Source organism: Ahaetulla prasina, chromosome 13, assembly GCF_028640845.1.
Source record: "Ahaetulla prasina isolate Xishuangbanna chromosome 13, ASM2864084v1, whole genome shotgun sequence".
NCBI classification, from domain to species: domain Eukaryota; kingdom Metazoa; phylum Chordata; class Lepidosauria; order Squamata; family Colubridae; genus Ahaetulla; species Ahaetulla prasina.
Genome location: NC_080551.1, coordinates 11,414,376 through 11,432,946, shown reverse-complemented (window position 1 = coordinate 11,432,946; position 18,571 = coordinate 11,414,376). Strand labels below are relative to the sequence as shown.

The 18,571-nt window shown below is 40.8% G+C and overlaps 1 protein-coding gene across 1 annotated transcript in view; it reads right to left on the bottom strand.

Annotated features, from left to right (window-relative positions):
• The window catches only part of LOC131184881 (A-kinase anchor protein 13-like), a 143,100-nt gene that overhangs the window by 49,674 nt on the left and 74,855 nt on the right, over positions 1-18,571 (bottom strand). The window contains exon 2 of the mRNA XM_058156701.1: positions 8,062-8,153. The gene's annotated coding sequence lies outside the window, so the exon portion shown is untranslated. The remainder of the gene's footprint in view (positions 1-8,061; positions 8,154-18,571) is intronic.

Genomic DNA, 18,571 nt, shown 5'->3' with positions numbered 1-18,571 from the left:
TCCCCTCTCAGTGGAAGGAAATTAACTTAATTCTAGGACTAGATTTATACAAGAAAGATATTAGAATAACTAGTCAAGGTGAGGCCGGGGATTTTTAATTTTTTTAATTCATTTATTTTATGTATCTTGCCTTTATTATTTTTTACAACTAATTCAAGGCGATGAACAGATCCAACCCAGCTTCCTCCTCCTATTTTCCCCATAACAACCCTTTGAAGCAAGTTGGGCTGAGAGAGAGAAAGAGACAGGCCCAAGGTCAGCTAGTTATCTTCCATGACTGTGATACTAGAACTTACATCTCCAACTGATTGGCCCAAGGTCAGGCAGCTGCCTTTTATAACTTAGGTGCGACTAGAATTCACAGTCTCCAGGTTTGTAGCCTGGTGCTTTAAACATTAGATTAAACTAGCTTATAAATTTTCTATATAAATGTACTGGACAAAAAGGTAACCAAGAGATGGGGAGAAAACAGTCCCTTCTAGAATTATTGGTACATGTTTAAAATGTGGTTCCCGCTAAGGGAAAGGTACCTCCTGCAACTGAAAGTGAATTAATCCTTCCTCCCCCTGCTTTTTCTACAGTTTTCTTAGTAGTAGTATGTACTAGCTATTGCAGTACCTAAGCAAGACTGGATGAGCTCAAAAAGAACTAAGATGGTTAGATCTGGTAAGTAGTTGGATGGGAGCCTAAATCCCTGTATTTTACATATGGTGGTACCAAATACCATCACGAAATCTCCAGAATGGGAAAGCCTACAAACTTGAAATTTGCCACGTATGTTCCTCTTGGCTTCTAGGTGCTCGCTAAGAAAGGATTTTTCAAAATGACCATCAGATCATTAGTATTTCATATACAGTATTATATTCACACACTCTGATGTTAAGGAGTTAGACGTTTTACCCCTCCCCCACCTGAAAAGAACTCTGTTCCAACTGCCAGTTGCCTTATATTAACATGCTCTGATGCTACCCTTTCGCTAAACCGGGCGTGGAGATGGCCAGCGTGTGACTTATCCAGCCTGCGGGCCGGGACATTCTACTCCCCCTCTGTTCCAACTGCCAGTTGCCTTCTATTCTATTCTATTCTATTCTATTCTATTCTATTCTATTCTATTCTATTCCACCCCACCCCACCCCACCCCACCCACCCTATTCTAATAAGCTGAAGCAAAATCTGAGGATAGAAAGGTTGTTCCAATTAGGGGCCACAATGGACGCAGATACATTTTTAAAAAATTTTGAGCAAGCATGAGCAAGAAAAGAGGCAGCTTGGGATAGGGGTTAAAGCACCAGACTAGAAGTCCATGAGTTCTAGTCCCACCTTAGGCACAGGCATGAAGCCAGCTGGATGACTTTGAGTCACTCAAACACCCTTAGGAAGCAGGCAAGGAAAAACCACTTCCGAAAACCTTGCCAAGAAAACTGCAGGGACTTGTTCAGGCAGTTGCCGGGAGTCAACCTCGACTCAAAGGCACACAAACACGTACTCATACAATTGTCATGGAATAAAACCTGGATAAATAAAATGTTTTAAATAAAACATGAAATAAAACCTGGCAACTCCAAATCTCAACCAGCAAATGCTCTGTCTTACACATTGGAAAAAAGAATCTAAACACTAAATACAAACTCGATGGACATTATCTTACAGATGACCCCCACCCTGTCAAAGACCTTGGAGTCTTCATAACAAATGACCTAATTGCCAAAGCCCACTGCAACTACATCGCAAAAAAGGCATTAAGAGTTGTAAAGCTAATCTTACGTAGCTTCTTCTCCAGAAGCACTACACTACTAACCAGAGCATATAAAACATTTGCTAGACCAACTCTTGAATACAGCTTGCCTGTCTGGAACCCATACCACATTTCAGACATCAATATAATTGAACATGTCCAGAAATATTTTACAAGAAGAGTTCTCCACTCCTCTGAATATAACAAAATACCTTATACCACCAGACTTGAAATCTTGGGTTTAGAAAACTTAGAACTCTGCCGCCTTCGACAGGACCTATGTTTAACTCATAGAATCATCTATTGTAATGTCCTTCCTGTTGAAGATTACTTCAGCTTCAATCACAACAATACAAGAGCAAACAATAGATTTAAACTTAATGTTAACCACTTCAATCTTGATTGCAGAAAACTAACAGATTAATAACAGAGTTATTAATACTTGGAACACACTACCTGACTCTGTGGTCTCTACTCAAAATCCCCAAATCTTTAACCAAAAACTGTCTACTATTGACCTCACCCCATTCCTAAGAGGTCTATAAGGGGCGTGCATAAGAGCACAAACGTACCTATTGTTCCTGTCCTACTGTTTCATTATATCCAATTTATATAGTTATTACATGCTTATATTCATATATATGCTTATATGTTATATAGTTGTTTCATGCTTATGCTTATGTATGCTGTTATGACAAATAAAATAAATAAAAAAAATTAAAAAATAGAATACTAGCTAACCTTCTCCGGGTTTTCTTGCATCGTCTCAACTTTTCCTGACTGGTATAATGAAAAGTCATTAAAAGGCATCCATTTAGAACTTTTTATTTATTTATTTATTTATTTTGTCACAACATCATACAAAAAGATTATATAGTATATAAACATATATATGAGTAAATATTAGGAGGTATAAGCATATATATATATATAACAATATGACAGGAACGGTAGGCATGTTTGTGCTCTTATGCACGCCCCTTATGGTCCTCTTAGGAATGGGGTGAGGTCAATAGTAGAAAGTTTTTGGTTAAAGCTTTTAGGATTATGGGAAGAGACCACAGAGTTAGGTAAAGTATTCCAAGCACTGATGATTCTGTTACAGAAGTCATATTTTTTGCAATCTAGATTAAAGTGGTTGACATTAAGTTTAAATCTATTGGTTGCTCTTGTATTATTGCAATTAAAGCTGAAGTAGTCTTTAACAGGAAGGACATTGCAATAGATGATTCTATGAGTTAAGCTTAGGTCTTGTCGAAGGCGACGGAGTTCCAAGTTTTCTAAGCCTAGGATTTCAAGTCTGGTGGGATAAGGTATTTTGTTGTTTTCATAGGAATGGAGAACTCTTCTTGTAAAATATTTCTGGACACTTCAATTGTATTGATGTCAGAAATGTGGTGAGGGTTCCAAACAGGCAAGCTGTATTCTAGAATTGGTCTAGCAAATGTTTTATATGCTCTGGTTAGTAGTGTGGTGTTTTTGGAAAAGAAGCTACGTAAGATTAGGTTTACAACTCTTAGAGCTTTTTTTTACACCTTTTGCCTCTGGCCATGCAAACAGGGTACCAAGTCTTCTTTTAAACTGCTAGTTACCCAAAATCTTGCAGAATCATATCAAGACAGCTCAGTTTTTGGATTCCTTGAAGCAGCCTTCCCCAATTGGCGCTTTATAGATAGCTTATGCTGCAACCCTCATAATTCCTAAGGTGGTGACACTGTACAAGATAAAAAAATACTGGTATCTGCTCTATCTCAACCACAATTTTAATACTCCACGCATTTAATGGAGATTTATTTTTAAGCGTGTAACATCATGCTTAATGGCATAATCATAACAGAGCCTGATGATCTAAGACCTTTCAGCAACAGGGGCCCAGAAAAAAGGACAAACACAATTTCCTGCCTTCTTTGCAGCCTCTTAAGGTGAAAATTGAGAACAGACCTGTGGGGGAAAAAAACCAGTCCAAGAGACCCACTTAAAACGTCAGGTTTTCAAGGATAAAAGAAGCACGCAAATGTGCTGTTCAACGGTGCAAATTTTGCAAGGAGGTTCCTTAAGTGGGTACACATGCCCTTCAGTTAATTAGGAACTACTGTGCATGAAGAAGCTTTTTTTCTATGAGACGTAAATCTGGGGGGGGGGGAAGCCCAGATTCTATAAAAGTTTGCAGAAGCTTTTCACACAGAGTTTACAGCTCCTGAGCCTGCGTGTTCACCTTTTGCAGAGCCCGTCTGGCATATGAGGAGATACTGATGGGTACAAAGGGATCTTAAATAGCTGGTTATCCTTTCCTAAGTAGAAACCTGACTAAATCAAATCAAAATCCACAATGTGCATTTTTTCTATAACTTTCGGACCTCAAGGTTTTGCTACCTTCTATGACAAACCACTTTCCCTTTAAAAAGCCGGTGCTCTGGATCGAATTGTAAGCGAGATTATTTGTATCTCACTTAAATTGGGTTCAAACATCCCATTAAGCCATAATAGAGTTGGCCTGTTTTGAAATGAGCAGATTTGGTGAAGCCAGTCACTGAGGATGGCAAACTCGCATTTAAAATCCAGCATTACGAGGGAATCCGGCCAACAGTCAATATTCTGAACAGGCTCTTATTTGTAGCCATAATTAAAAAGGACAGCATCAGGAAACAAAGACAAATTAAAATACAAAGAGCAAAAGAACACCAAAAACATCAACACAGATTTATAAGATCTGCCAAGCTAGCCTTAGGATTTGGATCAGTGGTTACCATCCCGGACTAAAATTTTTGGCGTTTGAAAATCATATTTCCTTTGAGATTCATTCTCTCTCTCTCTCTTTCCGGCACGTGCATACACACACACACACACACACACACACACACACACACACCTGTACCAAGTTATTCTGGCAAGGGATGCTCCTGTTCCAGCCAGCCATAACCTCTTCAAGGACATTCCATTCCTACCCACAACCCCCAGCCAGCATTGTGTTCTCATTAAACATTTGTAGTCTTCATCCAGTTCATTTTAGGAAATTTGGAGGAATGATACTATAAGCTCTTCAAGTCAGATGGGTATCAACTACCACCTTATGCTTGCTTGTGCTTCTCTGCTATGCACTGACATTACTGCCATGACCTTGGGGAATGAAGCGGGGTGGGGTGGGGGATGCTTGGGGAAATGAAAGTAACTGCTGTGCCTCCTTGAGACACTGCCTCAAGGCCACATAGCTGGAAGAAGGAGGGAGCTGTATTCCAAACTGGGTTAGGTCTGACGGTTATGAAAAAAAAATCTTGCCTGACACCTGATTGGTTACACTGGGGTGGGCAGTGAGAGGCAAAAGTAGAATTTATGGATTTTGCCTGGCGATTCTCAGTTCTGGCTATGAAGTACTGCAATATACTTGATCTAGGATAAAATTATACCTTTCTCAACAAATGGAGCCAAGGATCGTTTCTATTTAGAGGTTTAAGTTGTGGCAAGTCCGACAATGGGTTTCTTTCTTTTGTGCATGGATAGTTGTGTCCAGTGGTGAAATTCATTTTTTTTTTACTACCGGTTCTGTGGGCATGGCTTGGTGGGTGTGGTGTGGCTTGGTGGGCGTGGCTTGGTGGGCGTGATAGGTGAAGGATACTGCAAAAAAAAATCTCCATTCCCACCCCATTCCTGGGGGAAGGATATTGCAAAATCTCCATTCCCACTCCACTCCAGGGGGAAGGATATTGTAAAATTCCCATTCCCACCCCACTCCGGGTCCAGCCAGAGGTGGCATTTGCCGGTTCTCCAAACTACTCAAAATTTCCGCTACCGGTTCTGCAGAACCTGTCACAACCTGCTGAATTTCACCCCTGGTTTTGTCCCTCCAGTGGACCGGAGCTTAAGAAAACTGACCTCATTTTTTTAGAAAATTATCAGTGCCTGCTTTGAAAAATGATTCAAATCTCCTGCAAACGGGGCAACTCTCTGGCAGCCTGTCCTATTTTTCAAATTTCTGCATAAGTCCTCAAGAAGAATGTCATTGCATAAATGATGACGCCTTTTCTCAGGCATACAGAGAAGCACTGGGCTACTTTAATGAATTGCAGAGATGCTATGTTGGCAGGAAATCCAAAACATTTCTTCCTAATAATTTTTGAAGCGCGCGCTGCTCAATAATTTGATGCATTCTCAAGTTGCCTGCTGTAAGCTTTCTCTCCTACTGGGTACCCATGAAACAGAGGGGAGGAAGTGATGAGTGACATTATCAGACAAAGCCACAGTGCCAGCAGGTGAAAATATCATCAATCAGAGTATGTTCACTAGGCATTAATGGTTGGAGAAGATCCAAGTTGGCTTCTATAAAGGAATAAACACAGAATTACTTAACCCTGTATAGGGGTTTGAAATCCCTTTTGTTTTGTTTTCATTTCAAGTAGTGACAAGTTTAAATTATGCAGACATGTAAACTCCTTGGAGAAAAAAAGATGGAATTCACACACCAAGGTTGTATGCCATGGTTTGGACAGATCCCATTTAGTAAATAGGTAAAGATTCCCCTCGTACATATGTGCTAGTCGTTTCCGACTCTAGGGGGCGGTGCTCATCTCTGTTTCAAAGCCGAAGAGCCAGCGCTGTCCAAAGACGTCTCCGCGGTCATGTGGCTGGCATGATCCAACGCCTAAGGAGCAGGGAACGCTGTTCCCTTCCCACCAAAGGTGATCCCTATTTTTCTACTTGCATTTTTTACGTGCTTTCGAACTGCTAGGTTGGCAGAAGCTGGGACAAGTCATGGGACCTCCCCCGTTACACGGCACTAGGAATTCGAACTGCTGAACTGCCGACTTTTCGATCGACAAGCTCAGCATCTTAGCCACTGAGCCACTGCATCCTTCATTTAGTGAATAAATCATACCAATGATTGTAAACCATGGATTGGACTACATCATAAGCCATGGTTTGTAAGACACAATCGCCAACCGTCCAAGTTGCTAAATAAGTTTTTAAAAGCCTATGAAGTCTGAGAAGGATCTACAGGTAGTCCTCACCTTACGACCGCAACTGAGCCCCACATTTCTGCTGCTGAGCAAGACAGTTGTTAAGTGCGTTTTGCTCCATTTTACGACCTTCCTTGCTGCTGTTTTTAAGTGAATCACTGCAGTTGTTAAGTTAGTAACATGGCTGTTAAGTGAATCTAGCTTCCCCATTGATTTTGCTTGTCGCAAAAAGGGATCACGTGACCCCGGGACACTGCGCCCATCATAAATATGAGTCATTTTCCAAGCATCTGAATTTCGATTATGTGATGCCACGGGGGATGTTGCAACGGTCATAAATGTGAGAAATGGTCCTTTTCGCCGCGAACTGAAAACATATCTGTTTGTTCATGCGGGGCTTTCTTAAATTGTCTAGTTTTAAATTTTAAATTTCTTTTTAGTTTTAACTGGGGTCTTTTAGATTTTTAACTATTTTAATTTCGGCCACACTGTATAATAAGTTTCTTAATTTATTTTTAACTGTATATTGTTTCTTTTTTACTTTGGCTGTACACCGCCCTGAGTCCTTCGGGAGAAGGGTGGTTTATAAATCTAATAAAATAAATAATAAATAATAAATAAAAATAAATAAGTCACTTTTTTCAGCGCTGTTATGATTTCGAATTAAAGAATAAATCCAGAATTACTTAAACTATGTATAGGGACTTTTTTGAAATCCCTGGGGGTTTTTTTTCTTTTTTATTTCAAGTAGTACACAAACTGTTGTAAGTCAAGGACTCCCTGTATTAATTTCCTTCCCCACCTACCCACCCACCTACTGTTGTGTCTCGTCCGATCTCACCACAGCCGGGGCCTTCTTATCTGCTTCCGAACACGGAGGAATGTCCTAGTATGCCTCCCGGCCCCAGACCTGGCTCCATGCCCAGACAGGCATGGAAGTATCTCCAGCCCCCAGCTCTGGTTCCATGCCCAGGCAAACGGAGCAACTAGACCCCTCCCACTCCTCCACAGTATGTGAGCCTGAGGGAGGTCAATTGCCAACAGCTGCAGACTGGAGTGACCCTCGCGTCAGAAGACTTGATAGGCGGAGGCAACAGAAGGAAGGGAGGGGCAGGCCTGGATAAGTGCCGGATCATAGAGCCACACCCCATGGCCTATATAAAGGATCTGCTTTCTGGCATTCTCTGAGTCAGGCAAAGTCTAAACATATCTTGCTGAAGTCACTTTCTGGTCTCCTGCCTGCCCTGAGGACTTTGCTAGGACTTTGGCAGAGCTGCAGAGGCACGCCTGATTCGGATTTCCCTGACCCGGCCGTCAGCGGAGGAGTGGGACACGACACCTACCCAATCGCTCGCACACACACATATAACTTACTGTGTCTGCATGAAGCAGCATGCAGGCTTCCGCAAATTCTGCCAAATCCCAAGAATCGGGCACCGAGAGTCACCGCAACTCAAAGATGAGTTCTGTGGGAAGAATAAAAGGGGGGGGGACTTTTTTTAACAATATGTAAGGAAAACACACTCAGGCAAGTAGATTCGATCATTCTGAAGCAGTGAAAAACTCTTGACCGCGCTGCACTAATTCAGAGCATAGGTAAGATTTCACACAATAGCAATAGCACTTAGACTTATATACTGCTTCACAGTGCTTTTACAGCCCTCTCTAAGCGGTTTACAGTCAGCCTCTTGCCCCCAAAGATCTGGCTCCTCATTTCCCCCACCTTGGATGGATGGAAGGCTGAGTCAACTTTGAGCCAGTGGGATTTGAACTGCCGAACTGCAGCTAGCAGTCAGCTGAAGTAGGCTGCAGTGCTGCACTCTAACCACTGCACCACCTCGGCTCTAAAACAGGTGTCTTCTCAACAGGCTCATTGAATGAATGGGATATTTTTTAGGAGAGAAATACTCTTTAGGACCTCCCACGCCGGGGAGAAAGTATTAAAATCGAGACAACGCTTTAAGCGGTATAGGGCGGGGGTCCCCAAACCTCAGTCCATGGACTGCAACCAGTCCGCGCCATGCCAAAAACCAGACCATCCAAGCAAGTAAAAGACCCATCCGCGGGATTCAGGCAGCATGCAAAACCACACCCCCTCTGGTCCGTGGAAAAACCTCTCTCCACCGAATGGGCCCTTGGTACCCAAAAGGTTGGGGCCACTGGTATAGGGATAAAAACTAAATCACTGTTAAGAGCAAAAGATTAGCCAATTCTGCATCAGTGATGGTTTCATTATAGAAGAAAAGGACTAGAATTGGTCTGGTTTGCATTTCGGCCTTTCTTCCTTCCAGATGCTCAGGCTACCCTACAGCGATAAAAATCCTACTTTATTGATGCAACGGAAGTAGGTTTGATTGAAGAGTGGCAGGAAACAAAACTGGGAGTCTCACATCTGAGGAGAAAGCTCTCACAACAATCATCATAATCTTTTAACAATCCCCATAATCCCTTGCTTATGGTTGGGGGAGACTGGGCAACTGAAATGAGCTGAGTGTTTACTGGCCGGATGCCTTTCCTGTTGCCAATACCGAGTTATATTCAGCAGATATATTGTCAAAGTGCCCAGAGGGAGAAATATCTGCCTCTACCTAGGATCGAACTCACAGTCTCCTGATTGTGAGGCGAGAGCTCCACCTCTAGGCCACCGCACCACTCACCCAGTCTCCCAACCATCTCCAGTCCAAAGTCATCACTTTCCACAAGTTGATGCCATGGTAACAATTTGGATCTACTTTTAGACAAGGACTTTTGTGTGTCGTGCACTGAGTCTTAGAACACAATTTGGAGAGAGAATTCTTCATTTAACAGCAAGTAAGATTTACATATTTTGGAAGCCATAATATCTATGCATCGAGTGGAAAACACAAGGACTGGGATAATTTGAGAAGTCAGGCATGGATTTAGCAATGTTAAGCAATCGTTAACTAAAGAATAGAATAGAATAGAATAGAATAGAATAGAATAGAATAGAATAGAATAGAATAGAATAGAATAGAATAGAATAGAATAGAATTTTTTATTGGCTAAGTGTGATTCGACACACAAGGACTTTGTCTTGATGCATATGCACTCAGTGTACATAAAAGAAAAGATACATTTATCAAGAATCATAAGGTACAACACTTAATGATAGTCTTAGGGTACAAATAAGCAATCAGGAAACAATAGCAATATAAATCGTAAGGATACAAGCAACAAAGTTACAGTCATACAGTCATAAGTGGGAGGAGATGGGTGATGGAAACGATGAAAAGATTAATAGTAGTGCAGATTTAGTAAATAGTTTGACAGTGTTGAGGGAATTATTTGTATAGCAGAGTGATGGCGTTTGGGAAAAAACTATTCTTGTATCTAGTTGTTCTGGTGTGCAATGCTCTATAGCGTCGTTTTGAGGGTAGGAGTTGAAGCAATTTATGTCCAGGATGCGAGGGGTCTGTAAATATTTTCACAGCCCTCTTTTTGATTTGTGCAGTATACAGGTCCTCAATGGAAGGCAGGTTGGTAGCCATTGTTTTTTCTATTGTTAACTAGAATTGTTAAAGCTATTGTTAACTAGCTATTGTTAACTAAGTTTTAGTTAACTAAAATGGAAGACTTACTTGAGGAGAAAAACAAGGTATAACAGACTTGAGATAGGAAGGCTCTTCGATTTTGCAGTCCACTCCCTAAACTATGCCTTCGCATTAGAACTACGCCAACTCTAAGTACTTCACCTCCATTAAGTTATTTGTGTAGATGCAGACGAAATCCAGGACATTAGCACTAGCAATCTCTAGCAAACAAACAACCCCAAGGGGGATTTATTAGGGAAAGCTTAGAAGCTATTAGCAATTTGGCAGAGCTGGAAGCAGCAGTTATTCCCATATCCCTCGCCAAGAAAGCAAATTCAGGTGGCAATCAGTATATGTCTACATGCTGCGCTCGACATTTATCACAACGTCCACGCAACTGAAATTCTGCTCCCAGAGAACCGGAATTTTGTGTCCTGTTCTAAATTACGTAAATCTGTCGTGCCAACTGACTGCGGGACTTATTTGTTTTGGCTTTAACAGTCCTGGCTGGAGTGGGTTGAGGACAAAGAGCAACTATGTGTGTGGAACTGAAGCCCAGGAAATGTTAGTCAACATTTATTATAGTTATTTTGTATTCAACAACCTTTGCTTATTATTAGCGGTTATTAATAAGATGTACTTTGGTTTGATATGTTCTTTCTGCGCCAACTCAGAAAGCTCAAGCTGCCCAAGGAGCTGCTAATCCAGTTCTACAGAGGAATGATTGAGTCTGTCATCTGCACCTCTATAGCTGTCCGGTTTGGTTCTGCAACCCAACAAGACAGACACAGACTTCAGAGGATCATTAGAACTGCAGAAAAAACAATTGCTACCAACTTGCCTTCCATTGAGGACCTGTATACTGCACGAATCAAAAAGAGGGCTGTGAAAATATCTACAGACCCCTCATATCCTGGACATAAACTGTTTCAATTCCTACCCTCAAAACGACGCTATAGAGCACTGCACACCAGAACAACTAGACACAAGGACAGTTTCTTCCCAAACACTATCACTTTGCTAAACAAATAATTTCCTCAACACTGTAAAACTATTTACTAAGTCTGCACTACTATTAATCTTCTCATCATTCCCATCACCCATCTCCTTCCACTTATGACTGTATGACTGTAACTTTGTTGCTTGTATCCTTACCATTCATATTGATTGTTTCCTGATTGCTTATTTGTACCCTATGACTATCATTAAGTGTTGTACCTTAGAATTCTTGATGAAAGTATCTTTTCTTTTATGTACACTGAGAGCATATGCACCAAGACAAATGCCTTGTGTGTCCAATCACACTTAGCCAATAAAAAAATCTATTCTATTCTATTCTATTTTTTTTAATTATTATTTGCATTTATATCCCGCCCTTCTCCGAAGACACAGGGCTGCTTACACTATGTTAGCAATAGTCTTCATTCTATTTGTATATTTATATACAAAGTCAACTTATTGCCCCCAACAATCTGGGTCCTCATTTTACCTACCTTATAAAGGATGGGAGGCTGAGTCAACCTTGAGCCTGGTGGGACTAGAACCTGCAGTAATTGCAGGCAGCTGCTGTTAATAACAGACTGCATTAGCAGTCTGAGCCACAGAGGCCCCTTATTCTATTCTATTCTATTCTATTCTATTCTATTCTATTCTATTCTATTCTATTGACCCTGCTGATGGGGGGGGGAATTCCTGAAAGTTGCCCCAACACATCTGGGACGACAACAGATTGGGGAAGGCTGTTAATCTCAGCTCTTTTCAATATATGCCCTTTCCGAAGACTTGACTACTGCTTCCATTCTTCACAAGCTTTAAAGCATCAATAACATCTGCAGGTGAAAAGCAAAAACGTTTCTAATTTTTGCTTCAAAAAAAGAAGAAGGGGAAATAATACCCTGCAGGCACCCAACAAGAATATTAAGTTCCAAGATTGTACTTTAAAAAGAAAAAAAAAAGGAATGTTAGGAAGAAGATTTATGAGCATTCCTGTGAGGGAAGAGGGTTATTTACTTACACAAAGGCAAGATAAAGTGGTTCTTTTTTCCCTTCAGGATAGTCCACAAACAGGTAGATGGAGAGCATGCAAACTCAAACACAGAAATTCAATCAAGTGTAGAAGACCTCAGATTTCAATACACCCACAAAGAAGTGTGCATGTACACACATACACATACAGTATGTGGTACGGGCGGGTGTGCACACATACACACATGGTTTCTTTTTCCAAGCTTTTTCTCTGCTACCTAAGTAACAGATCTCTTGGGAAGTTGAGAGGGAGACTAAGCAGCAGAAGCAGATTAAATCCTAAGCAACAAGGATCCTGTTTTTCATGTTAATGTCCTGCACAATTAGAAGAAATGGTTAAAAAGCACAGAAAGGGATACCAAGACTCAAAAGAGGTGCAATGGTTAAAAAGAGGAGCTTTTAAAAAACAAAATGTTTCACTGAACATAATTTTTTTTTCACGGCCCAGCAAAGCAAACCTCTCTGCAACTAACATAACAGGAGAGGGAGAAGGAAAGCAAGAGAGAGCAAGAAAGCTAAGCTAAAAGTAAACATTAACCGAAGCTAAAAGGTTTCACCAGAATCTCTTTTTCAGACAGGAACCTTTCGAAGAAGTGAAATCTCCTTTAGTTTGAGTCTAAGGTGAATGGCATATCACTTCTCCTTTTACCGCTGGCTAATTTTCAATCAACAGCGACATCAAAGGAAGGAGGACTGAAAGGCTGTTAAATAAATTAGCTTTTTAGTGCAACTGAGATGGGGGAGACCCAGGATAATCTAATGGCTGGAACACGCTATTAAAAAAAAAAAAGCCACAGTATAAAACACAAGGGGTCCCCTACTAAGCCAAGTCAATAAATACAGATGACTCGGTTTTTAAACATTCACTCATTCAATCTCTTGGACAAGAACCAAACAACAAGAAAGAACACCAGCAGAATAGCCACAGCTAGGTCAGAGTGAAACAAATATCCAGCAAAAAAAAGCAATTGTGGCTTTATTGTGAGTTGTGACCCAAACCATTTTCTTCTAAAATATATAAACACAGGAGAATTTAAGAGAAGAAGAACAAAAGTGTGCCTGCCAGTCTGTCTCATGAACAGTTGGGAGTCCAATCTTTATTAGCACCACTATGGGAAGAAAAAAGACTTAATCCCACTTTTTCCAGATTTTATCCATAATTCCATCTCTGCAAACAACCACAGAGCTTAGAAAAGTGTCTTCCGATGGTCCCAGTGGAGACAAGTTTACTTAAGGCAAAGAGCAGCTCAAGGTACGGGCTTAATGGTAAAAGCACAGCCGAAGAGCAAAAAGGATCCCTTTTAACCAGCAGGAAAAAGAAATTAAGTACTAAATCTTTAATGGAATATGTAACAGGACTCTCACTAAACTAAATGGACCCCTTAGGATGAATAAGGAAAAGGTGGACTCACCACAGGTAGCATTAATGCCCCAGTGTTAAGAGGCACCCAGTGAGATTTGATATGCCTTGTGTGTGTGCCTGCTTAACACACAAAGAGACTGTGTTAGTTCAAAGGTCAAATTTGCATATTGCCATATTCTATTATGTGCTATTTTGACAACATCTGCTGAAGGTATAGTGGTGTGCTGTGAAAGGACACTTCTGCTTCTCCGTCTTCTAAGATAACTTCTCGAGAGGTAAATTTAGGAACTGGTCCAAACAAAAATTCAACACTGCGTATACTCTGCATACACAAAACACCAATTTTGAAGCAAACCAGTGTTGCGACCAACCTGCTCCAGAGATTGCCCTAAATTGTGCTTTCCTTTGGAAATTGGGGAGCGGGGGCATCACATGGCCAGAATCCATGCTGGCATCAACTGTCTATTTCCTAAAATTAGACCTAACCCCTTCCACTCAAAGCCAGCCAAGCATTTCTTATGAAGGTTTCAGGTCTTTCCAAGTTGAGGACAGATAAGTCACTCAGAGGGAGAGAGGCCATAAGGAACGTGTCCTTGCTTCTGCTCCTCTTGATTAAAAACTGTATTCCTTTATCCCGGAAACAAAAATGGAGATGAAGGTCTTTGGCTTTTGCATCCTATTCAATTCCTCAGTCAAAGCAAATGAAATGCAACAGAATAAACCAAGTTAACTAGCAGCAAGAAGAATACTAAAAGTTAAGTTGCCTTCTGCAGCCCTTTTCCTTGTCCCAACTTTGGGCCGTTTTTCCTCCATTAAAAGAGAAACCGGCAGATGTTCTCGGATAAGAAGGAAATCTGCAAATAATAGGTGAATGTCCACCAGGAATGGATGCTTAATTCCAGAAGGGCAACCTGGAACATTACAGATGTCGCTGAACTTCAAGTCCCAGTTCATCTTTCATCCATGCTTCCCAGAAACTAGAATTCTAAAAATGCTAGCAAAGCAGAGAGAACACACCTTGGATGTCAGCAACAGGAATTTAAAGGTTCAAAGTACTTCCTACATATTAACATGGTAAACCTTAACAGCCCAGTACAGTAGATCTAGGGATTGTACCTTGCCTTGAGATGTTGACCTGAGACCAAAGGGAGATGTTTGAACCATTAAAAAGCTAACAATTTTTTTTTCTTTAACTAATGTAGGGCTAGTATTAGGTTAACCAACCTACAGACTTTAAGGCACGATTTATGGAGAAGCCCTCTGTAAAATGACAATTCGTCCTCCTTTAGGGAGAGCAGTCCTTCTTTTGTAAGTTCTGTCCTCTTTCGAAAAGTGTCCTCCTACATGTCCTCCTTTTCGATACTTGAAGACTAATCTGTAAATCTCTGTATTCGATCGATGCCAATCCGATCCATTGCCTGTGATGCGAAGTATTTGAATTTGACATGACGATTCGTCAAGGCTCGGTACAGTGAGGCGTGACGCGATTATGAGACGCATGCGCTCCGCACAAGTGAATTGTTTTGAGACAGTGTGTCGTGCGCAAGAGTGCGCCGCGCACAAGTGGCTTTGTTTACTTGTTACTGAAACACGACACAGCACACACACATGCATTAGACTCACTTCTTTCTCAGTGAATATTCAATCATACACAGGTGAGCACAATAATTCACATATTAATTCATTATCTATTTAATAATTTCCAAATATGTATAATTTTATTGACAAGTTTATTCAATGGAAAAGTACTCATTTAAATAATAATTTATAGGCATGTAAGCATAATTACAATATAAAATGTTATTGTTACAAATGTTTTTTATTATGCATTTATCATATTGTGTATTCCTTATTATTATTGCAATGAATAAAATATTTCTTTTATTTACGATATTTTTTTCTTTCAATTTATTTGTGTCCTCCTCGTTGTAAAAAAGTTGGTCACCTTACTCTTTGGATCTGCTGCAGTTCTATTGCTTACATTGGTATCACATTTTCTGAAGCTTTTCTGGTCTATTTATTATTGCATTTGGCTGAGGGAATAATCAATTAAAGCTGTTATGTGCATTCAGGATATCATATATATATATATATATTTAATTCTGAAAATCGCTTGTCATTAAGGTGGTTTTAAAGGAAGACCTCTGAGATTAGCTGAGGTCCTGGAAGGCTTTGCACAATACCGATTTATTTGCTATGTTTATCTGCTTTCCAAATAATTATCATGTAACTGTCCCTAGTCCATCATGTCAAAGTCTTGGGTGATTTAAAAGTGTTACCATGCCAGGCTACTAAATACAGATTATCTGCTCATTGTTTTCAGCACAGCTTCTATGGTAACAGCGCAACAGCTGATTAGCAAAGTACACGACTGTTTGTTTAGTGATTTTATAAAACTCCCACTCTCAGTCCAGGTCACCACACCAGGCGTTCCTTATCTTGAAAGGCTTCAGCATGCAACAGATTAGCAATCTTTCCTTGCATCTTGTTTTTAAAGAATTGAGAACTTCATTTTACCAGTCTCCACAAATTTGCAGCATTTGGAGTTTCGCAATGTTTTGAAAACAGAACATCTCTGACTACTATCTTTTTTTTTTTTAAAGAAAAACTTCTGGAATGTAAAATATCATGTCGCCGGTGCCTAGATTTCATCTGAAATAAAAGTGGCAAAGTTCTAGAATAAAATCCCTTCCAACTCCACTTCTTTTTCACAGAGATTTTTTTTTGGGGGGTGGGATTTTCAAGATTCAATTGGTTTATTTCTTATTTTTATCCTACCAATAGCCAAGAAAGAAAAAAAAGGGTGGGGGTGAAGGAAACGTCGCAGAAGCCAGACAGGAACTGAAGCATTTGAAACAAAAGTCAAAAAAGAGCTCCAAATTCCAAAGAGGGCATTAGAACAATACAAGACATCACAATACATAGATATCTGCTGAGCTCATACTGTACAGAATTACTAAGAGTCTTGGAGCATTTTGCTCCATTGTGGTGGCTGTGCTTCATTCCGTAAACCAATCTTCTCATGTTTTGTACAGAATGTAATACTAGCACCCATTTTGCATCCTAAAGGTTCCCGGTTCAGTAGGGCAAACAAAAGATCCATTTTGGTAGCCCGTCAGCAGAAACCAACATCTCAGAAGACGATGACCTCATTGGATGGGCCCCAATAAGCGTTGGGGGTCCACAGCAGTGGCGGGATTCCGTCGGTTCTATCCAGATCAGGCGAACTGGTAGCGGCAGTTGCAGAAGGCTCCGCCCACCTGCCCGGACATAATCACATCTCGTTTTTGATGCTCTGCGCATGCACGGAAGGCCCTGGGCATGCACAGAGGTGGCGCGTATGAGCGAGCAAAGCGCGTGTGCGCTCACATTTGCAAACCGGTAGCAAAGGTACGTGAATACCACCCCTGATCCACAGGTTCAGAAGAACAAAACCAGATCTGGGGTGGCGAGGAGTTTAGCTTCATGTTATCACAAGAAATCGTTTCTTGGTTGTTTTCAAAATAGAGCGTTCAGTCAGAAATATCATCTGGACTTCCAGACACAAGAACCAGGCTCAAGCTCACTTTTTAAAAAGGATTTTAATCTTAAAAAATGAAATTGAACTTTGGTGAGCTGCAAATCAAACCACTGATTTCTAAAATTGGATTCATCTGCAGCAACTAAATTGGGACACAGGGAAGTCTGGCCATTGGATATTTTATGACTGGCCATGCTCACAAAGGAGTCAGGGTTAAGGCACCAGGATAGAAAGTGGGAAACAGTGAGTTCTAGTTCTGTCATAGGCAGAAAGTCAGTTGGGGTGACCTTGGGTTAGTCACTCTCTCTCAGCCAGGGGTGAAATCTACTTACCTTCCTTACTGGTTTGGAAGTGCTTCCGTGCACATCACATGCGTGCACAAACCCTCTGCACATGCGCAAAACCATTTGGCGCATGCCCAGAGGTTACAAAACACATTACTTCCTGGTTAAAACCAGGAAGTAACAACAGCCGGGCAGGTGGGCAGAGCCTCACACCGTAATTGCTACCGGTTCTTCGAACCACCCACTACAATCGTTACCGGATTGTGCGATCCGGTCCGAACCAGAAGCATTTCACCCCTGCTCTCAGCCCTAGTAGATAGCAATGGCAATATTTCAAATTGTGGGTCAACCTAGAGTCATTTGATGAGAAGGGCAGCTATAGAAATCAAATCAAATCAAATCAAATAAATAAATAAATCAGTCACTTCTGAAATCTCACCAAGCAAAACGCAGGGAGTCAGCTGCCAAGAATCAGCTAAGGCCCAACAATAAAAATGATCACCTGGACAAGCCACCATAAGGACACCATTTTGTGAGACTCTTACATCTTCAACTTTGCAAAAGACTTAAAATATTGACCCTGTCCACGGGTCAAAAATATCCCTACTAAATTTAAGAAAAATCAAGGATTCCATCAAACAAACAGAATATTAGCCTAAGAATTAGAAGGAAAAAATAAATGTTGTATGATGTTCTGGAGTGGGAGGGATCAGAACTTTAAGCATCATGGAAGCCACCTTTTATTTAAATAGAACAGGGGTCTCCAACCTTGGCAACTTTACGACATGTGGACTTCAACTCCCAGAATTCCTCAGCCAGCTTTGCTTTGCAAAGCTTTGCTGGCTGAGGAATTCTGGGAGTTGAAGTCCACAAGTTGTAAAGTTGCCAAGGTTGGAGACCCCTGAAATAGAACATTGTAGCTAGCTACAAAAATCTACAGTTCAGAAGATGAGTTCATGAAAAAAAAATTAAGGAATGAGATTTTGTCACCCCTACTACCGGGAATAGAAATAACACTCATAAAGTCTTTTCCAAAATGATCCACTCTTACTATCTTCCTCAATCACGCATAATCAAAATTTGGCAACATCTAAACGTTGAAAAACTTAACAGTCAGAGTCAAATTCAGCATTGCAGCATG